Source organism: Panthera leo, chromosome C2 (assembly GCF_018350215.1).
Source record: "Panthera leo isolate Ple1 chromosome C2, P.leo_Ple1_pat1.1, whole genome shotgun sequence".
Classification (NCBI taxonomy): domain Eukaryota; kingdom Metazoa; phylum Chordata; class Mammalia; order Carnivora; family Felidae; genus Panthera; species Panthera leo.
Window position 1 is genome coordinate 111,013,336 of NC_056687.1, and position 15,386 is coordinate 111,028,721.

The 15,386-nt window shown below is 38.7% G+C and overlaps 1 protein-coding gene across 1 annotated transcript in view; it reads left to right on the plus strand.

The window, feature by feature from the left end:
* The window catches only part of LOC122229327 (translation initiation factor IF-2-like), a 58,576-nt gene extending 48,595 nt beyond the window's left edge, over positions 1-9,981 (plus strand). The window contains exon 4 of the mRNA XM_042954373.1: positions 9,814-9,981. The gene's annotated coding sequence lies outside the window, so the exon portion shown is untranslated. The remainder of the gene's footprint in view (positions 1-9,813) is intronic.
* Positions 9,982-15,386: the final 5,405 nt, after the last annotated feature.

Below are 15,386 nucleotides of genomic sequence, written 5' to 3' on the forward strand. Positions count from 1 at the left end.
TAAAATTTAAAAATATCACTAATAGGTACACTAAGAGCTTCAACCTTTCCAGGTCACAGTAGAAAAGAGAGTGGTTAGGTGCCTGGATTTGAAACTGGGCCCCGTCACTCGCCCAGTGATGGCTGGGCCCCATCACTCACCAGCTGGGTGACCTGAGGCAAGCTTCTTAACCTCGGTGGGCCTCAGTTTCCCTCTTTTTAGGATGGGGATGATAATAGTACTTACTTCATTGGGTTGTTGAGAGGATATAAATGAGCTAACATATATGGAGCTCTTAGAACCATGTAAACATGGCACATGTTAACTTCCATAGTAGTGTTCATGTTACTGTTACCATTTTCTCTCCCTGATAGACACATAGATGAATAACTTCACAGATGCTATTTTAGAATTTCACTAAGAAATAACCAATACTATGTAACGGATCAAGGCTAATCTGTAGCTTTGTATCTGCAGAAACCGGTGTCATTAAAAAAAAAAAAAAAAAAAGAAGAAGAAAAAAAGACATGACCAGACATTTTTCTTGTGAGAAATATGAACACCAAATGTGAAAAAGGATTTGGTGAGATTGGTGGAGAAAAGTTCAGAGTTGATTAGTGGTTAAGAAATGAGCATCACAGTAATTTGGGAGATTTCATAAAATGCAACCACTTTCTTGATAGTCTAATGGGAAAGAGCAGTGGTTCTCAAAGCTGGGTCTCCAGTCCAGCAGCATCAGCATCACTGGGAACTAGTTAGGAATGCAGATTCTTAGGCCCCACCCCAGACCTAGTGAATCAGAAACTCTGGGGGTGGGCCCAGCAATCTATCTTTTTAGAGAGAGCACACTGAAGTCAGTGAGCACTGGAATAGAGAGATCACATAAAGATTGAAAAACCACCTCTTGTGATTCTCATTCTGACATATATATGCATCAACTGCCCTAAGTCAAGAACCACTGCATGGATGGAAATCACCTGTAAATTAAAGAAAAAGAAAATTCATTGTGAAAAGAAATTTTATCAGTGAGGCAAGAGGGTTTTAAAATTATTTATGTACTTATTTATGTATGGACCAAAGGCCCTTATTGTACTAATAAATTAAATCTGAATTCAAAGGCACCCAGTTCTGCCTTAGAAGAGACCAAAGTAGTTGAAAAATCTCTGAAGGGTTTTTGTCTCTATAGTTCTACTTTCTGAGCTGAATTGGATGTGTTTGCTTAACTACCAGCCTGCAAGGTCCATAGCAGTTTCCATGTCTTAGACATCTCTCTATATATATTTTTAAAGTATTTATTTTTGAGAGAGAGAGAGAGAGAGAGAGAGAGAGACGAAGATGGGGAGGGGTAGAGAGAGAGGGAGACACAGTATCTGAAGTAGGCTCCAGGCTCTGAGCTGTCAACGCAGAGCCTGATGCGGGGCTTGAACTCAGGAGCCATGAGATCATGACCTGAGCCAAGGTTGGACGCTTAACTGACTGAGCCACCCAGGCACCCCAGACATCTCTATACTTTTGATGCTGACCTAATGTAAGCACTGATAAATGTTTCTCAAAATAACTAATTAATTAATTGAACCAGATGCCTGTTACTTAAGGAAGATTAGTGGCTGAATTAATAAAGAGATGGCAGAAATGGCATTTTAATTTTCATGTATAATTTATTTTTTTTTTAATTTTTTTTTTTTAACGTTTATTTTTGAGACAGAGAGAGACAGAGCATGAACGGGGGAGGGTCAGAGAGAGAGGGAGACACAGAATTGGAAGCAAACTCCAGGCTCTGAGCCATCAGCCCAGAGCCCGACGCGGGGCTCGAACTAGTGGACTGCGAGATCGTGACCTGAGCCGAAGTCGGACGCTTAACCGACTGAGCCACCCAGGCGCCTCTTTCATGTACAATTTAAAAAGCAATTGTATAAAGCTGCAAAAGGAATTATGTTTTTTTTAGCAGGCACATTGTTTTAAAATAGGTGAAGAAATTAAAGTGTCTGATTAAAGCAATATTATCAGATTTTTGTTTTTAAAGTGACAGTTGAAATTGACTACTTTCCAAGTATAAATATCATAATTCTTAGCAGAACTTATTGATATTTCCATGATGTGACATAGCAAATCACATGGAAAAAAAATGTATGTATATATATTTTACCTTCAATCTGCTGGTAAGACAAATTGAAAATGTTTTCTATAATTAAAAGGAAATTTTGTGTTTTTATTGATAGCTGGAACTATAATTATAAAGGCTAGGTGAAAGAACAGTGAGGAAAAAATAAGTTTAGATTCAGTTGAGTCACTGGGCAAGAATCTGGGAGATACGCTGAGCTCACAGCCTTCCAGGGAAAAGACTGGTGTGCGCATGTGCATGCGTGGGTTCTCAGCCGTGCGCACAGCCGATGGCCAGATGGTGACAGTTTGGGGAGAGGCAGGGCTGTCAGCCCTGAGAACGTTCAGGTTGCATACAGATGTTCTATGTGGGCTGCGACAGAGGGAAGCCTTGCCTGAACAAAGATAGACCCTTGGTTAAATAATTGTTTAGGAGCAAGCAATTCAACCTAAATTATGGAGAAAATAGAAAAAATGTTTTATAATATTTAATGTATTAGTAGCTATAATATACAGGAAACCACGTCTGAGATCTTTGAGGTCATAATTCTTGAATTTGAGTCAATGAAGTAAGGAAGATGTTGCTTTTAGTCAGCTGACTGGAATGTAGCAGAGTGCCTGGGGAATCTTACAGGTTAAAACACAACAAAACAAAACACCGGATCTATATACTGTATTCCCAGCTTCACTGGATTCCAGCCTGTAAGTTTGCCAATAGGCTTTTCATGCACCAGCTAATGATAAAATCACTCTGAGGAACAAGTACACTTGGTGCAATGGCAGTTTCCAGAGTCCAGAGAATCCTATTTGGTGCTACATGGTTAACTTTGCCCTTGTCCCTAAACCTTGCTCTTGGCACAGAGGCTAAAACATCTATTACCAAGTTGAAGTGTGCTGAAGAAAAGAAGGGAGCTGAGTGAGAGAAAGAGGGTGATGAGAGCAAATGGCAGGGTACTGGTAATTGAATCATAAAAAAATAAAGCTAGAAGGAACCACTGGCTGGAAGGAAATTCCAGGAAAATCTCTGTTAAGTTGGCTTGTCTTGGCTCATTGGAATGATTTTCCCTTTAGATAGTTAAATGAGTAGGAACTCTGTGGGCCTAAAATGGTCATGAATTCCATCATGATGTGTATGTGTAGATGTCAATTTTAGCCAAATTACATGGCAGAATAAGGTCTATGCTATCAAGACTATGTTGAGCACCCTGACTACACCCACCGAACTTCAAAAAAGAGGGTGACTTTCAGTCTTCTTTTGAGGTAGACTCAGAGATCTGGTCTTTGTAATTCTGCAGCCATTGACTACATGGCTTCATTCATTGGACCAACCTTGAAAGTGCTATGTCCCTTCAGAGGGCTGTGAGATGGTGAGATTGTGGGACATGCCCTTTAGCTAGCAATCCCCCCTCTCCTCCCTGTCATGCCTGAGGATGGTGATTGGAAAATGTGGTTGCCTGAAAGTATGTCCACGTTCTCCTTGTTTTTGGAGACAACCTACATGTAAACAACATTATATAGACCTGTAATTTTGTTGACTCTTGGCCATCAATGAAACAGAAACTTGGGGGGGGGGGGCTGCTCTAGTTGAGAAAGCTGAGGCCAAGCAGCTGTCTCATGACAGACTTCAGGAGGCAAAGCAAAGGCTTCTGATTGTAATGTTTTCTAAGGCTAGGCATTTCCAAGATTTTGGAGTTTGGAGGGTGTTGGGATTTGACTTTGGCTCGCCACTACTTTTGGCCCAGAACAAGTGTATAACCAGCTTTCAGTATGTTCATGCTTGGAGGCAGGAGTAGAACAATTCCTACCTAATCTACAGAGAGACAGAGTGTAAAGGAAAGAAATGAACATGCTCTTTATCCAAGGAAGGGGAAAGACCGCTAAGTAAACAAGCAGGACACTACAGATGTTAGCTGATTTCCTCCAACAGAGTTTTTGATTTAAAAGTCTTTAAAAATTACACTTTTGGGGGCATCTGGGTGGCTCCATTGGTTTAGTGTCCGGCTTCAGCTCAGGTCATGATCTCAAGGTTCATGAGTTCAAGCCCCACATAAGGCTCTGTGCTGACAGCTCAGAGCCTAGAGCCTGCTTCAGATTCTGTATCTCTCTCTCTCTCTGTCCCTCCCCCACTTGCGCTCTGTCTCTCTCTCAAAAATAAACATTAAAAAATATTTGTTTTTAATTGCACTTTTTCTTTCATATGCTTAAACTTTTTAAAACCCTTTCCCATATATATTCTCATTTTAACCTTACTGTTTGTGCTCTGAAGAGGCTGTATATATCACTGATTAAGAGCACAGATGCTGTGGCCAGTGTTCAAAACTTGTCAAGCTGTATGATCTTTGGTGAATTATTTAGCCTATTGGTACCACAATTTTCTCATCTGTAAAATAAGGATTATATTAGCAAGCTCTTCATGGGTTGGTTGTGCAGGCTGTATAAATTAATACATGTAAAACACATAAGGTACCTAACTCATACTAAACCATCAGTAAGTGTGAGCTCTTATGAAGAAACTGGGGCCCTGAGAAGTGAAATGGTTTAGAGGCTAAATTCCACCAAAATCTCAAGGTCACAAGACCAGGAAGTGGTGGTGTCAGGACTTGAATGCTAGTTTAATCATATCAGCTCTAGCATTACATTTCAACAATAAAACACAGTATGAAAATTTAAATGCACACAAGAGAGAGAAGGGAGAGGCCCAATGCATTTATAGAAAATCATAATGTATGTCATTGTCTTATAATTATGTGTGAACATTTTGTCTGTGATTCTGAGCTTTTGAGGAGATAGGAACTCTGTCATTTTCTTTCATTTTACTGGAACCAAGTACATAAAGTGCCTATCTGTATGTATAGATGTTATAGAACAAAAGAATGGAAGAATGAATGAATGAATGAATGAACACACATGATTAGCTAGTAAAGTAACACTCTGTGTCATAAATTGAAGCAAATTGTTTGGAGAGATTGGTGTAATAATAAACCCCAAACCATGTCACCAGGAAAGCACTTGATGCAAGAAATGTCTACCATCAACACAGCCTCAAGTGGTGTTCTAAGAGCACTTAGTCTTAGAAAATGATAATGAAGGGGACTAAAATGATCAGGTGCCTTAAAACATTGGGATTTAGTGTTTCTTCAGCATAGCGCCCCCACCCACCTCATAGCTGTAAAGACTCAGATTTCTTTTTCTCAGCTAAGATTTTCCTTTTAGTCTGAAGTCTTCAGTGGGAGGATGAAGGGCCATAACACTATTCTTTAGCGGTCATCTAGCTCTGCAGCCTGTTTTCGGTCTCGTTGGTCACTCAGATCCCTGTTGCAGCCTGCTAACATACAATGAAGGCTTCTATGATCTGTCCTCCCACCCCCCCTCAAATGAAACCATTATTTCCTATCTTTCCATGGCTGGCTACTTGGTGAGCAAATAACTAGCAGCAAATAACGATCTGAACTCTGTAAATGAACAATCTAAAAATAAAAGTCTAGGGGCACCTGGGTGGCTCAGTCGGTTGAGCATCTGACTTCAGCTCAGGTATGATCTCACAGTTTGTGAGTTCAAGCCCCACCTCAGCTTCCTGCTGTCAGCACAGCGCCCACTTCAGATCCTCTGTTTCCCTCTCTCTCTGCCTCTCCCTCGCTTGCCCTCTCTCAAAATAAAAATTTTAAAAATTAAAAAAAAATTAAAAATAAATAAAAATACATAAAAGTCTATAAGCACCTTCTGGAATTCCCTAAGCCATCCATCCTTTATTTCAACTTTTTGTTGAAATTATACCCTATCCTAAATGGCATTTCATTATCAGAGCGATAGATGGCATGGAGCCCTGCCGCATCCCACTTGTTAAGATGTATGTTACTTGGCTATGATTTGTGGATCTGCCTGATTTCTCCCAATTTTACTTTTCCAAATTAAGTTCATTAGTTCTCCCTATAAAACCATGATAACTAAATTTCTGCAGCAATCTGCTTCAGAGACACATAGTAAATTTCCCCTCCACTCTCTGCTTCTTTCCCAACTCCTCTGGGGGCTTAATTTTTGCCCCCTGCTTCAACGTTTAACAATTGAGAAAGTCAGATTTTAAGTTATTGTCAGGACCTTCATTTTCACTCCCATATTTAAGTAGTTTAGTCTATAGGATACATTTGCAAGATTTATAGTGATGAGCATGTGAGTGAACTTCTTAATGCTAAATGTAAAAACTTGGGTCAAAATATGCCACCAACAGTCTGGAGTTATTTATTTATCATAGGTACGAGAAGCTATTCATTATAGGTACAGCTATTTATTATAGGACAACTCCAGCATGGACCTACTGAAGATCTTCGGATTTCCTCTGGTTTACAATAATTCCAAAAATCAATCTGCTTTTTTTTTTCATTGTAAATATCATTTAGGAGGGTGCATGAGTTAGTTTGATGGCAAGAACTCAGGATAAAGAGTTGGGAGATATAACTTTAATTTCTCGTCTTATTGTTGACTCTTATTTTGGCTTAAGGCAACAAGGTCACCACGATTTGTACAGAGAGGGTAGATGTTTACAAAATGTAATTTGGGAGGGTACTAGTTCTGTTTTCATACAAGTGCCAAAGTGCCTGTTGTTCTATTTTGAAAGGTCAATTTACTTGTGTTGTCTTTCTTTCTGTTTTAAAAAGCGAAAGGAAGTAATGCATTCAGACCCTGATAACATGCTATGATTTACTATACAATATATTCTATTGCTGGGCTTTTAGCCATATGACATCAGTGTGGTATACATCCAGGGGAGGGAGTGTTAGGGTTAGGTGTCTAAGAGGGCAAAAGGGGAAAAAAGATTGTTTTACAACATTAAGGGCAAATCACCTTTTTCAGTTTCTTAAACTATAAAACAGAGAAGAGCCCTGAATCTATACAGTCATTTGAAGATTTGTCTGCTAATGGTTGATCATGTATTTAGAAATGAGTGGGAGACATATACAAGGTATCAGTTATCCAGCTGAGAACATCTGACATTCCCAGTGACTCTTGACCTTTCATGCCTGATAGTGAAGAGAGCTGTTAGTGCCGTCAGGAAGCACACACACGAGCACGCACATGCACACAGGCACACACATGCACACACCTAATGCTGTTATAAAATACCTTTCATAGCGAGCCATTTAAGCTACCAAGTAATCATGGCAGTTAAAATAACATATTTTTTTAAAAGACCAGAAGTTGTGTCTCCTCCTTAGATTTATAGTTTTGATAAAATGCTATTTTGTTTTTTAGTCCTTCCAGTACAACTTATGGAAGATAATGATAGGTTGCAGTTTTGAATCCATTTAGTTTTCTTTCCTCTGAATAATCCTATTTGACAGGCTCCCCTCTGCCCCTTTTTCTTGTCATTAAGAACAGCCTCAGTGTGGTCTGAGTAAAAAGTAGATTAATTGTATAGCTGTAGGAACATGACTGCTGTGTTCTGAGAGGTAAAGAAGGAAATTTCGGAAAGGGATCTGTCTTTAGCAGGAGTAAGTACACCTAAAACACGTCTGAGCTATAAGGTAAGAGTCATCCATTTGTATCATATTAGTGGAATATTACATGCCATGACTTCATTTGTAGTTTGAAATACAGACAGGTATTGTTCAAACCTTTTGGTCAGGATCTCAGTCTTCCCAGAATTCTGTTTTGCCTTATCTTTTGGAAAGTGACAAGAGCAGTAAATACTTATCATCTTGATAAGTTGTCATTCTTTTAATGTTTGTTTGTTTATTTATTTATTTAGTGCAAGCAGGGGAGGGGCAGAGAGAGAGAGAGAGAGAGAGAGAATTTTAACCAGGCTTAGCGCTGTCAGCACAGAGCTGGACACTGGGCTCGATCTCATGAACCGTGAGATCATGACCTGAGCCAAAATCAAGAATCTGATGCTTAACCAACTGAGCCACCCAGGCACCCCCCAAAATTGCCATTTTTAATGCAGTTTTTAATTTGGAATTGACAAATATTTTAACATCTTACACAATTATGGTGTATTCATTCCCAAAAGTTATCCAAAAAGACCATTTCTCATAGGAAATATATGTTTTTTCCATTTCAAAAGAAAATGTAAAAGAACAATTTTGAGATGAATTAGTTGATTACAACGGGTGTATGCATTTTCACTATTTTCTCCACAAAGCTCCATTTGGGTTTATCTAACATTTCAGAGGGTTTGGAAGAGGCATGTGTTACTCCTGGTGAAAAAAAGCTATTATGGCATCTAGACTTTAAGTGGCTTGCCAAGATCACTAAGTCAAGCAGCGGGACTGAGGCTAAAATGAGAGGTTTCCTGCCTTCCAGATGGAAGCAGAATGAGATGAAACCTATATATCAGGTGTTTCTACACAGGAGGAGGGGAGAGACAATCCTTCAAGAGCAAGGGCCTCACCCTCTTTCCACAAGGCAGCTGAAATTTGACTTTCTTATTTGAGCCCAAGAAGGCAGGGAAAATTGCACTTTAAACAATCAGACTGCCTGTGAGAGAATAGCCTGGGATTTACGTCTTGAACAGGTGTTGCCCTCAGCAGCTTCTACCGCCTCTTCAGCACTGTCTGCAAAGGAGGAACTATCTCCAGGTGGAGGAACTTTAGACCTGTTGCTTTCCTCCCTCTTCCTTGAGGGTTGAATACTACTAGCACACCGGAACATGTTACCAACTTTTTTTTTTGAGGGGGTGGGTGGGTAGTGGTACTTTAGGGTGCAACGGAGTTTAACACAAATGTACAGACAAAGTCAGTTTTCCCAAGGCAGCCCTGGAGGGGGGTGGAGGGAGTGGTCCCAGTGATTTGAAAAGTGCTTACAGCTTGCCTGGCCCTCACTTACTCCCCGCCAGAGTCCCTGAGTCGGGAGGGAGCCATCACTCTGAAACCTGTGGTAAGAGACCACCCGGGGCAAGTGGTTGTTCAACAACTGAAAGAGAATAGAGAAGGCTGAGGAGGGAGGGAGGTGCTGAAAGGGTCAAACAACAGAATCCCAGTGCTTGTGTAGCTGATCCCATCCCCCCCCACCCCCCCCCACCCCCCCCCCCCCCCCGCTGAAATTGCATATCTACCTAGAAGGGCAATGACTAGATTCCTTTTGACCACACCTGGTTTCCAAAGATTAGAAAGGTAATTTAGGAGATAGGAAGTGTCTCTCTAAGGTTTGCTGGAAAATTCGATTCTGGTTAAGCAGCTTTCATTCAGTAGCTTCCTGTTGCCCATGCTGTAAGAGATTGGAGGAGGAAGCTACTGGGAGAAAGTGTAAAGCCTTTAACTCGATTTATAAAGCCCATCCCCCTCCTTACTTAGGTATTTCTCTAATTAACTCTCACCCTCAGTCATCCTTCCTTGCACACTCAGACACACTCACCGATCCAAATTATTTGCAGTTTCCCAAACCTACTACGCTCCCTCCCTTCCTGGGGGTTATCTTCCCCAATCTGTCCTTGTTGGCCTGCAAATATCAACCAGTTTATCTTTCAAGATTTAGCTCAAGCTTCACCTCCTCTGCAAAGCTGAAGCTGGTCCCCACCACACCAATAAGACTAACCATTTTACTTTTACACCCCCATGTAGCTCAATTGATTATGCCTATTTCTTTACAAGTCCATCTTCCCTGGCTAGCTTGAGAGTGCCCCTGGGGTGGAGCCTAAGTCTTATCTTTCAGTCTCTTGAAACAACACTAGTGTCCCAGTATGTAAATATGTTTGTTGAATGAGTGGTGGTCAATATTCTCTGCTGTGTTCTGTCTTCCTAGAGAGAATAATTCATAGTTGCAGATTTTTAAGCAGTGGAGAATTTGGGAGAATGGCATGGAAGGATTGTGGAAACTCCCAAGTCCAGCTCTGATTTTCAGGCAAGTTTTTGTCAGGGTGGAACAAATTCACTGCGTGAGAAACATTCTGCTGATTATAATGAACTACATTTAAGTCATGTCCTAGCTGTTTGGACTTGTTAGCTGAATACTAACTGTTTGGAAGCAATTTATTCTTTCTTTTTCTCCCTCTTTTTTTTTTTTTTTTTTTTTTTTTTTTTTTTTTTTTATAATTCAGGGAAGTTTTAAGACAATATTGATGCCTGGATCCTACACTGTATATTCTGGTTGAATTGGCCTGGAGTAGGGCCTGGATTTGGGATTTTTAAGTTTACCAGGTGATTCTAACGTACAAACAGGCTTGAGAACCGCTACTTTAAGAGAACTTATCCAGGACTAGGGCTTACATAGCCTATGCATATTGACAATTACCAACTTTTTAGGTCCAACTTAAACCTAATGGATATCTTCACCTCTACATGTCCAAAAGCAAACACTTTCATGCATTAAAATAAATGGCATCTCCATTCTTCCAATGGCTCACACCAAAATCCTTGCAGCTGAGAAGATGAAAGAGTAAATTGAATGGTGGGGGAGGAAGCCAGATACATTTTAATGAGGACGAGGAAATCGCTGATGTAGTAGAATAAGGTAAATGCTGTAAGAATTATACAAAGACCTAAAAGTGTTCAAAGAATGAGAATTGTTCACGTGAGATAAGAGTCAGCAAAGACTTCAAGGAAGAAGTGATGTTTGAGGTTAGTTCTGAAGAACTAATAGCATCCCTATAGCCAGTAGGACTGAGGAAAACATTCCAGATAGAAAAACTATCTCGGCAACAGCACAGAACTGTGACAGGACCAAGAATGTTCACCAGTCTGGCACTGTAGGCTCATGGTAACATGGTAACATAGGCTATGTGTGTCCTAGGGGTCAGAAACAAATCTAGAAAGTCTGGTCTTTGTAGTTAGACAGGCCTGAGTTTGGACACTGGTGCTATGCCTCAATCACTGTCCAATTCAGGGTGAGTTACCTGACCACCCTCAGCCTCAGTTTACCCATTTCTAAACTTGATCTAATCATGCATTTCCTGGGATTGTTTTGAGATTATCTGTTCTGTAATAGTTGTTTAATAAATGGTAGGTATTATTATTTTGCAGAGATCTTGAATAACAGGATAAAAAGTTTGTGTGTTTTTTTGTTTTTTTGAGTTTTTTTAGTGAGCTAAAGGAAGATTTGCAAAAGGTAACTACAATTGGAACAATCTGCCAGCCATATAAAGGGGGGAAAGAATGGGGAGAGGGAAGAAGCAGGAGAGAAGTTAGGAAGCTGTTTTGTAGTTAGTTAGGCAATCTGCAAACCTCAGGGTGATGCTACTTCATGGTCAGTTAATGATTTCAAAGTTTTATCTTTGAGTTTTCAGAATATACAGATCTTGTTTATTTTATTCCCATTGGGTTTTTCTACCAGCAGGTAAAAGGAAAATCAGCTGGAACTTCAATCAACCAATGTTACCATAAACAAAAGAGGAACTTACATATTTGGGGTTAATATGTGAAGGTAAGCATCTTTGAAAGATTTGGATGTAGCAGGCTAAAACTAACAACTTGAATTTAATATTTTACAGAGAGTATATGTTCCAATAATTCTTAACTTCCTTGCGTTCCAAACAATACAGCTGAGTCATTACAGTGTTCTAAGAGCTTCTATGTAAACACTTTTCTATCAGTTAATTTAAAAAGGCAGTAGGGCAGGGCTCATTTAGAATCAGAAGATTTGCCACTGACTTGCCCCATTGGACCTTGGGCAAGTCATGTGATTTCCCTGAATAACAGACTCCACATCTGTAATTTTGGAAAGGTAATTTATTTCCTGCCTCCTTCTCAGTGTTGTTGTAAGGATGAAATGAAGTAACTGATATAAGAATGCTTATGTTTTATAAGCCACAAGTGCAAAGGATTATTATTAAGACAAATCTGCATCCATTTCAATTAGACACAATCATCGTAAACTTCATTTGAAATGTTCCCGCTTTGTTTTCTTCCCTGTCCTTTGAAGATCTGCTTGGTTTGTCTTTAGGTTGGTGAACATTTTTACTTCCCTATGTTGACCACAGTTAATTTCGCATTTTTGGTGAAATGTCCAAAGTATAATTTCAAACTAAGTAGCCATTTCATCCTTTTGAATTTGTGTTGTCTGTCCTCCCCTGTGTTTTGGGATAAGTATGGGAGGGTTTGGTTTCAGACTTCGGTTATTTCGCTAAGGGCAATTTTGGAAGAGGAGAGGTTATTTTTCAGTCATTTAATAAAATAACTTCTTGTACAGCAAATTCTCTCTCATTAGGGGCTATGCTGTAGACTCCAGGGATGATTTAAGAGACTGAGTCAGCATCTTTATCTTGTGATGCATTGGAAGATGTGTTAGTTCCCCTCGGGAGAAAGAAGGGAAATTGAAAACAAAATCTTATTGCCCCCTTTTTGGTTAATTTCCTGTTTTTGCCAACAAAATGAAGCAGTTACTTCTGAAATATAGACACACAGATGAGAAAATGTGCGTAATTACTTAATAAGAGGGGAGACTTGCATAATTAAATGGAAATTCAATGCATTTTAAGGAAAGAGAAAGCATTCCAACTAAGTTTCTGGCAGATAATAATGAGGGAGAAAAATTAAAAACATTTGAGGCTCTGAAGTCACACTTCTGTTGATACATATGGCGTTAATGGATTTTGAGCTCCTCTGCCTCCTGGTAAGCAGATGGTTTGATACTTGTTCTAAAACTAGAGGTTAGATGGCTTGGTGGAAAAAAGCAATGACCTTTCAGCTCAAGTTTAGTTTTGGACCTAATGATTTGTGGATTTAACTGAGCCAAAGGATGAAGACAACAAACTTTTCAAACACATATTCTCCTGCTTAGTACTCTTTGAGATACCTGAACACGGACTGGGCTTGGAAAATAAGTCACACACAGTTGATCCTCTCCTCCTGGCTGAAGCTAAGTTTTGTAACAGTTATTTTTCTTATCTTATCCTGGGCACAAGGTTAAATCAGGGAATTGTTATCTCTCCTGGGATTACCTGCTCAAGCGTGTAAGATGCAAACAATAATAAGATCCTAAAAACATACACTGGTTCCTTGATAGGTTAACTAGAAAGTAATATTCCTGTAAGTAATTATGCTGCCATGGAAGTATAGTAATAGGCTTCCCCCTTGCCTCCCACCACGCACACATATTTTATTAGAACATTACTGGGCTCATTCCAAATCCTAACTAACTTAATTTAAAACTGTATGTTCTATACAGTGATCACATATATACATATATATATTTTTAAGTTAACTAACATCGGACCATCAGCTCATACGTTTTATGAATGGAAACAGCACTTCTCATTGATAAGCATAGCGTGCTTGTAAAAGAAGCTTAAACAACATTGACCCTCTGGGAAACAAATGTAGCCATTTTACTACTTTCCAGAAGTAGCCTGTTTAGAAAAGATCTAAGAAAATTACATATCTCTGCATTCAAGACTGGTGGCTGGAAGCTGAAATGTACATGGAAGACCAGAAAAGAAGGAGGAGCTGATCCTTTCCTTTTGGTCTTGCGGAGGCTCTAGGAGCCAACTAAGGGGACAGGATGCCCTAGATAGAGCCTAGAGAATTATATCAGGAAACACATTCTCACTCGGGCTCCCTGGGTGCCAGGATGCCAGGACTCTTTCAACACCAAACACAATAACTAAGAGACAACTCCATCTAAAGAAGCAACTCTCACCTTCTTTACTGTTTAGTGTTTACAGAACACCCTGGCGAAAATATATAATACCTAATTGATTGAATAAAATTATTTGAGTCAAGAGAAGATTGGATAGATAAAATGTATTATGAGGGAAACAGCATGTGCAGTAAGTGTAATTCATTTTTTTTTGTGTGTGAACAATAGTTCTCTAAATGTACATAAGAAAGACTACAACGAGGCATTCAAACAAACAAACAATAAGGAGGAGGGAATACAGACGATTTTCATTTTCTTTTGAATTAATATGCATTTTCAAACAATCATATATTACTTTTAGAATAAGAAAAAAGTTCTTAAAATGACTTATGGGAAGAAAACTTCAAGTTATGAAAGCATGGGACAATAATTATTACTTAGACTAGTAAATAAATCTTTAGATTTAAGGGAATAGAAAGCAATTAAAATGTAGACATAAAGAACACAGTATTTATATTTCCTTTCATACCCTGGAACAATACATATTTGACAAATGAAATATTTAGCTAGGTTAGGCTGTATATATTCAAAGAATCCTGTAATATAGAATGATTAACTGAAGAGTATTACACTAAGCAAAAAAACCCAATTCATATGCATATCATCTTATATAAGAATAAGTTAGTTTTGAAAAATAAAAACTGGTCCTTATCTCTCTGAAATAACTCAGAACTTGAACTGAGAAGTATTGCCATTAATAGCTAGAATATGCTGAGACCAAAAACCCTCAGAAACCACAAGGATTAAAGAAAATTATAATGTGCAGTGATGGAGAGGATATTGGGAAACAGGCTCTCACACATGTTACTGTTGGAAATATGTTTTTACCACACTAAAGGGCTGCCTGGCAATACTCTTCAAAAATCTTAACATTGTGGTATCTTTACAACCAGCATTTCTGTTTCTAGGAACTTATCCCACAGATTGTATAAGAATATGAACAAGCCAATAGGGATGCTGATAACAACCTTCTCTATGACAGTGAGGAGTTAGAATTAGCTTAAATGTCTCATAGATGACTTTTTTTTTTTTTTTTTTTTTTTTTTTTTTTTTTTTGCTTTCATCCTTGGTCAAGTCATAGTAAGCCATCTGATAGTATACCATACAGCCATTAATAAGAGTTGGTGCACGATTGTATCTAATAAACACAATGCTGAACAAAATAAGCCAGATGCAAAAGAGCATATATATCATTTATATCTAGCTCAAATGAGGCAAAAATAACTACTGCTTAACTTTCACAGTGCATCATGACTGCAGGTGAGCGCAGGAGTTCTATCAATGCTGGTTTCTTGGTCTCAGACTGATACATAAGGATGTTCACTTCGTGAATGTTCATCAAACCTCATGATTGTTTACTTTTATGCATGTCTTTCAGTCTTATCAGAAGAAAGTTCGTAAGAAGTACTAATTGCATAGAAAGAAGTTCAGCTTATAGGACTGATATAAAAAATATTAGAAAAATCCTTTTCTGTCGTAAAGGATTTTATAGACAAATAAATGGATGGATGTTTACCATGTAGCATTGGTGGATATCTCTGAGTGATGGGTTTAAGAGATGATTTTAATTTCAATGTTTTAAGTTTTAATATATTCTTAAATTGTTAAATTACATGCCTATTTTGTACAAGAGAAAAGTCATAAAAATATCATTATGAAAACCAGGAAAGTATGTGTAAGTTTGTTGAAACAGAGAACAGAATTAACAAGAATATGTGGATAGTAGGACCTAGAGAAAGAGT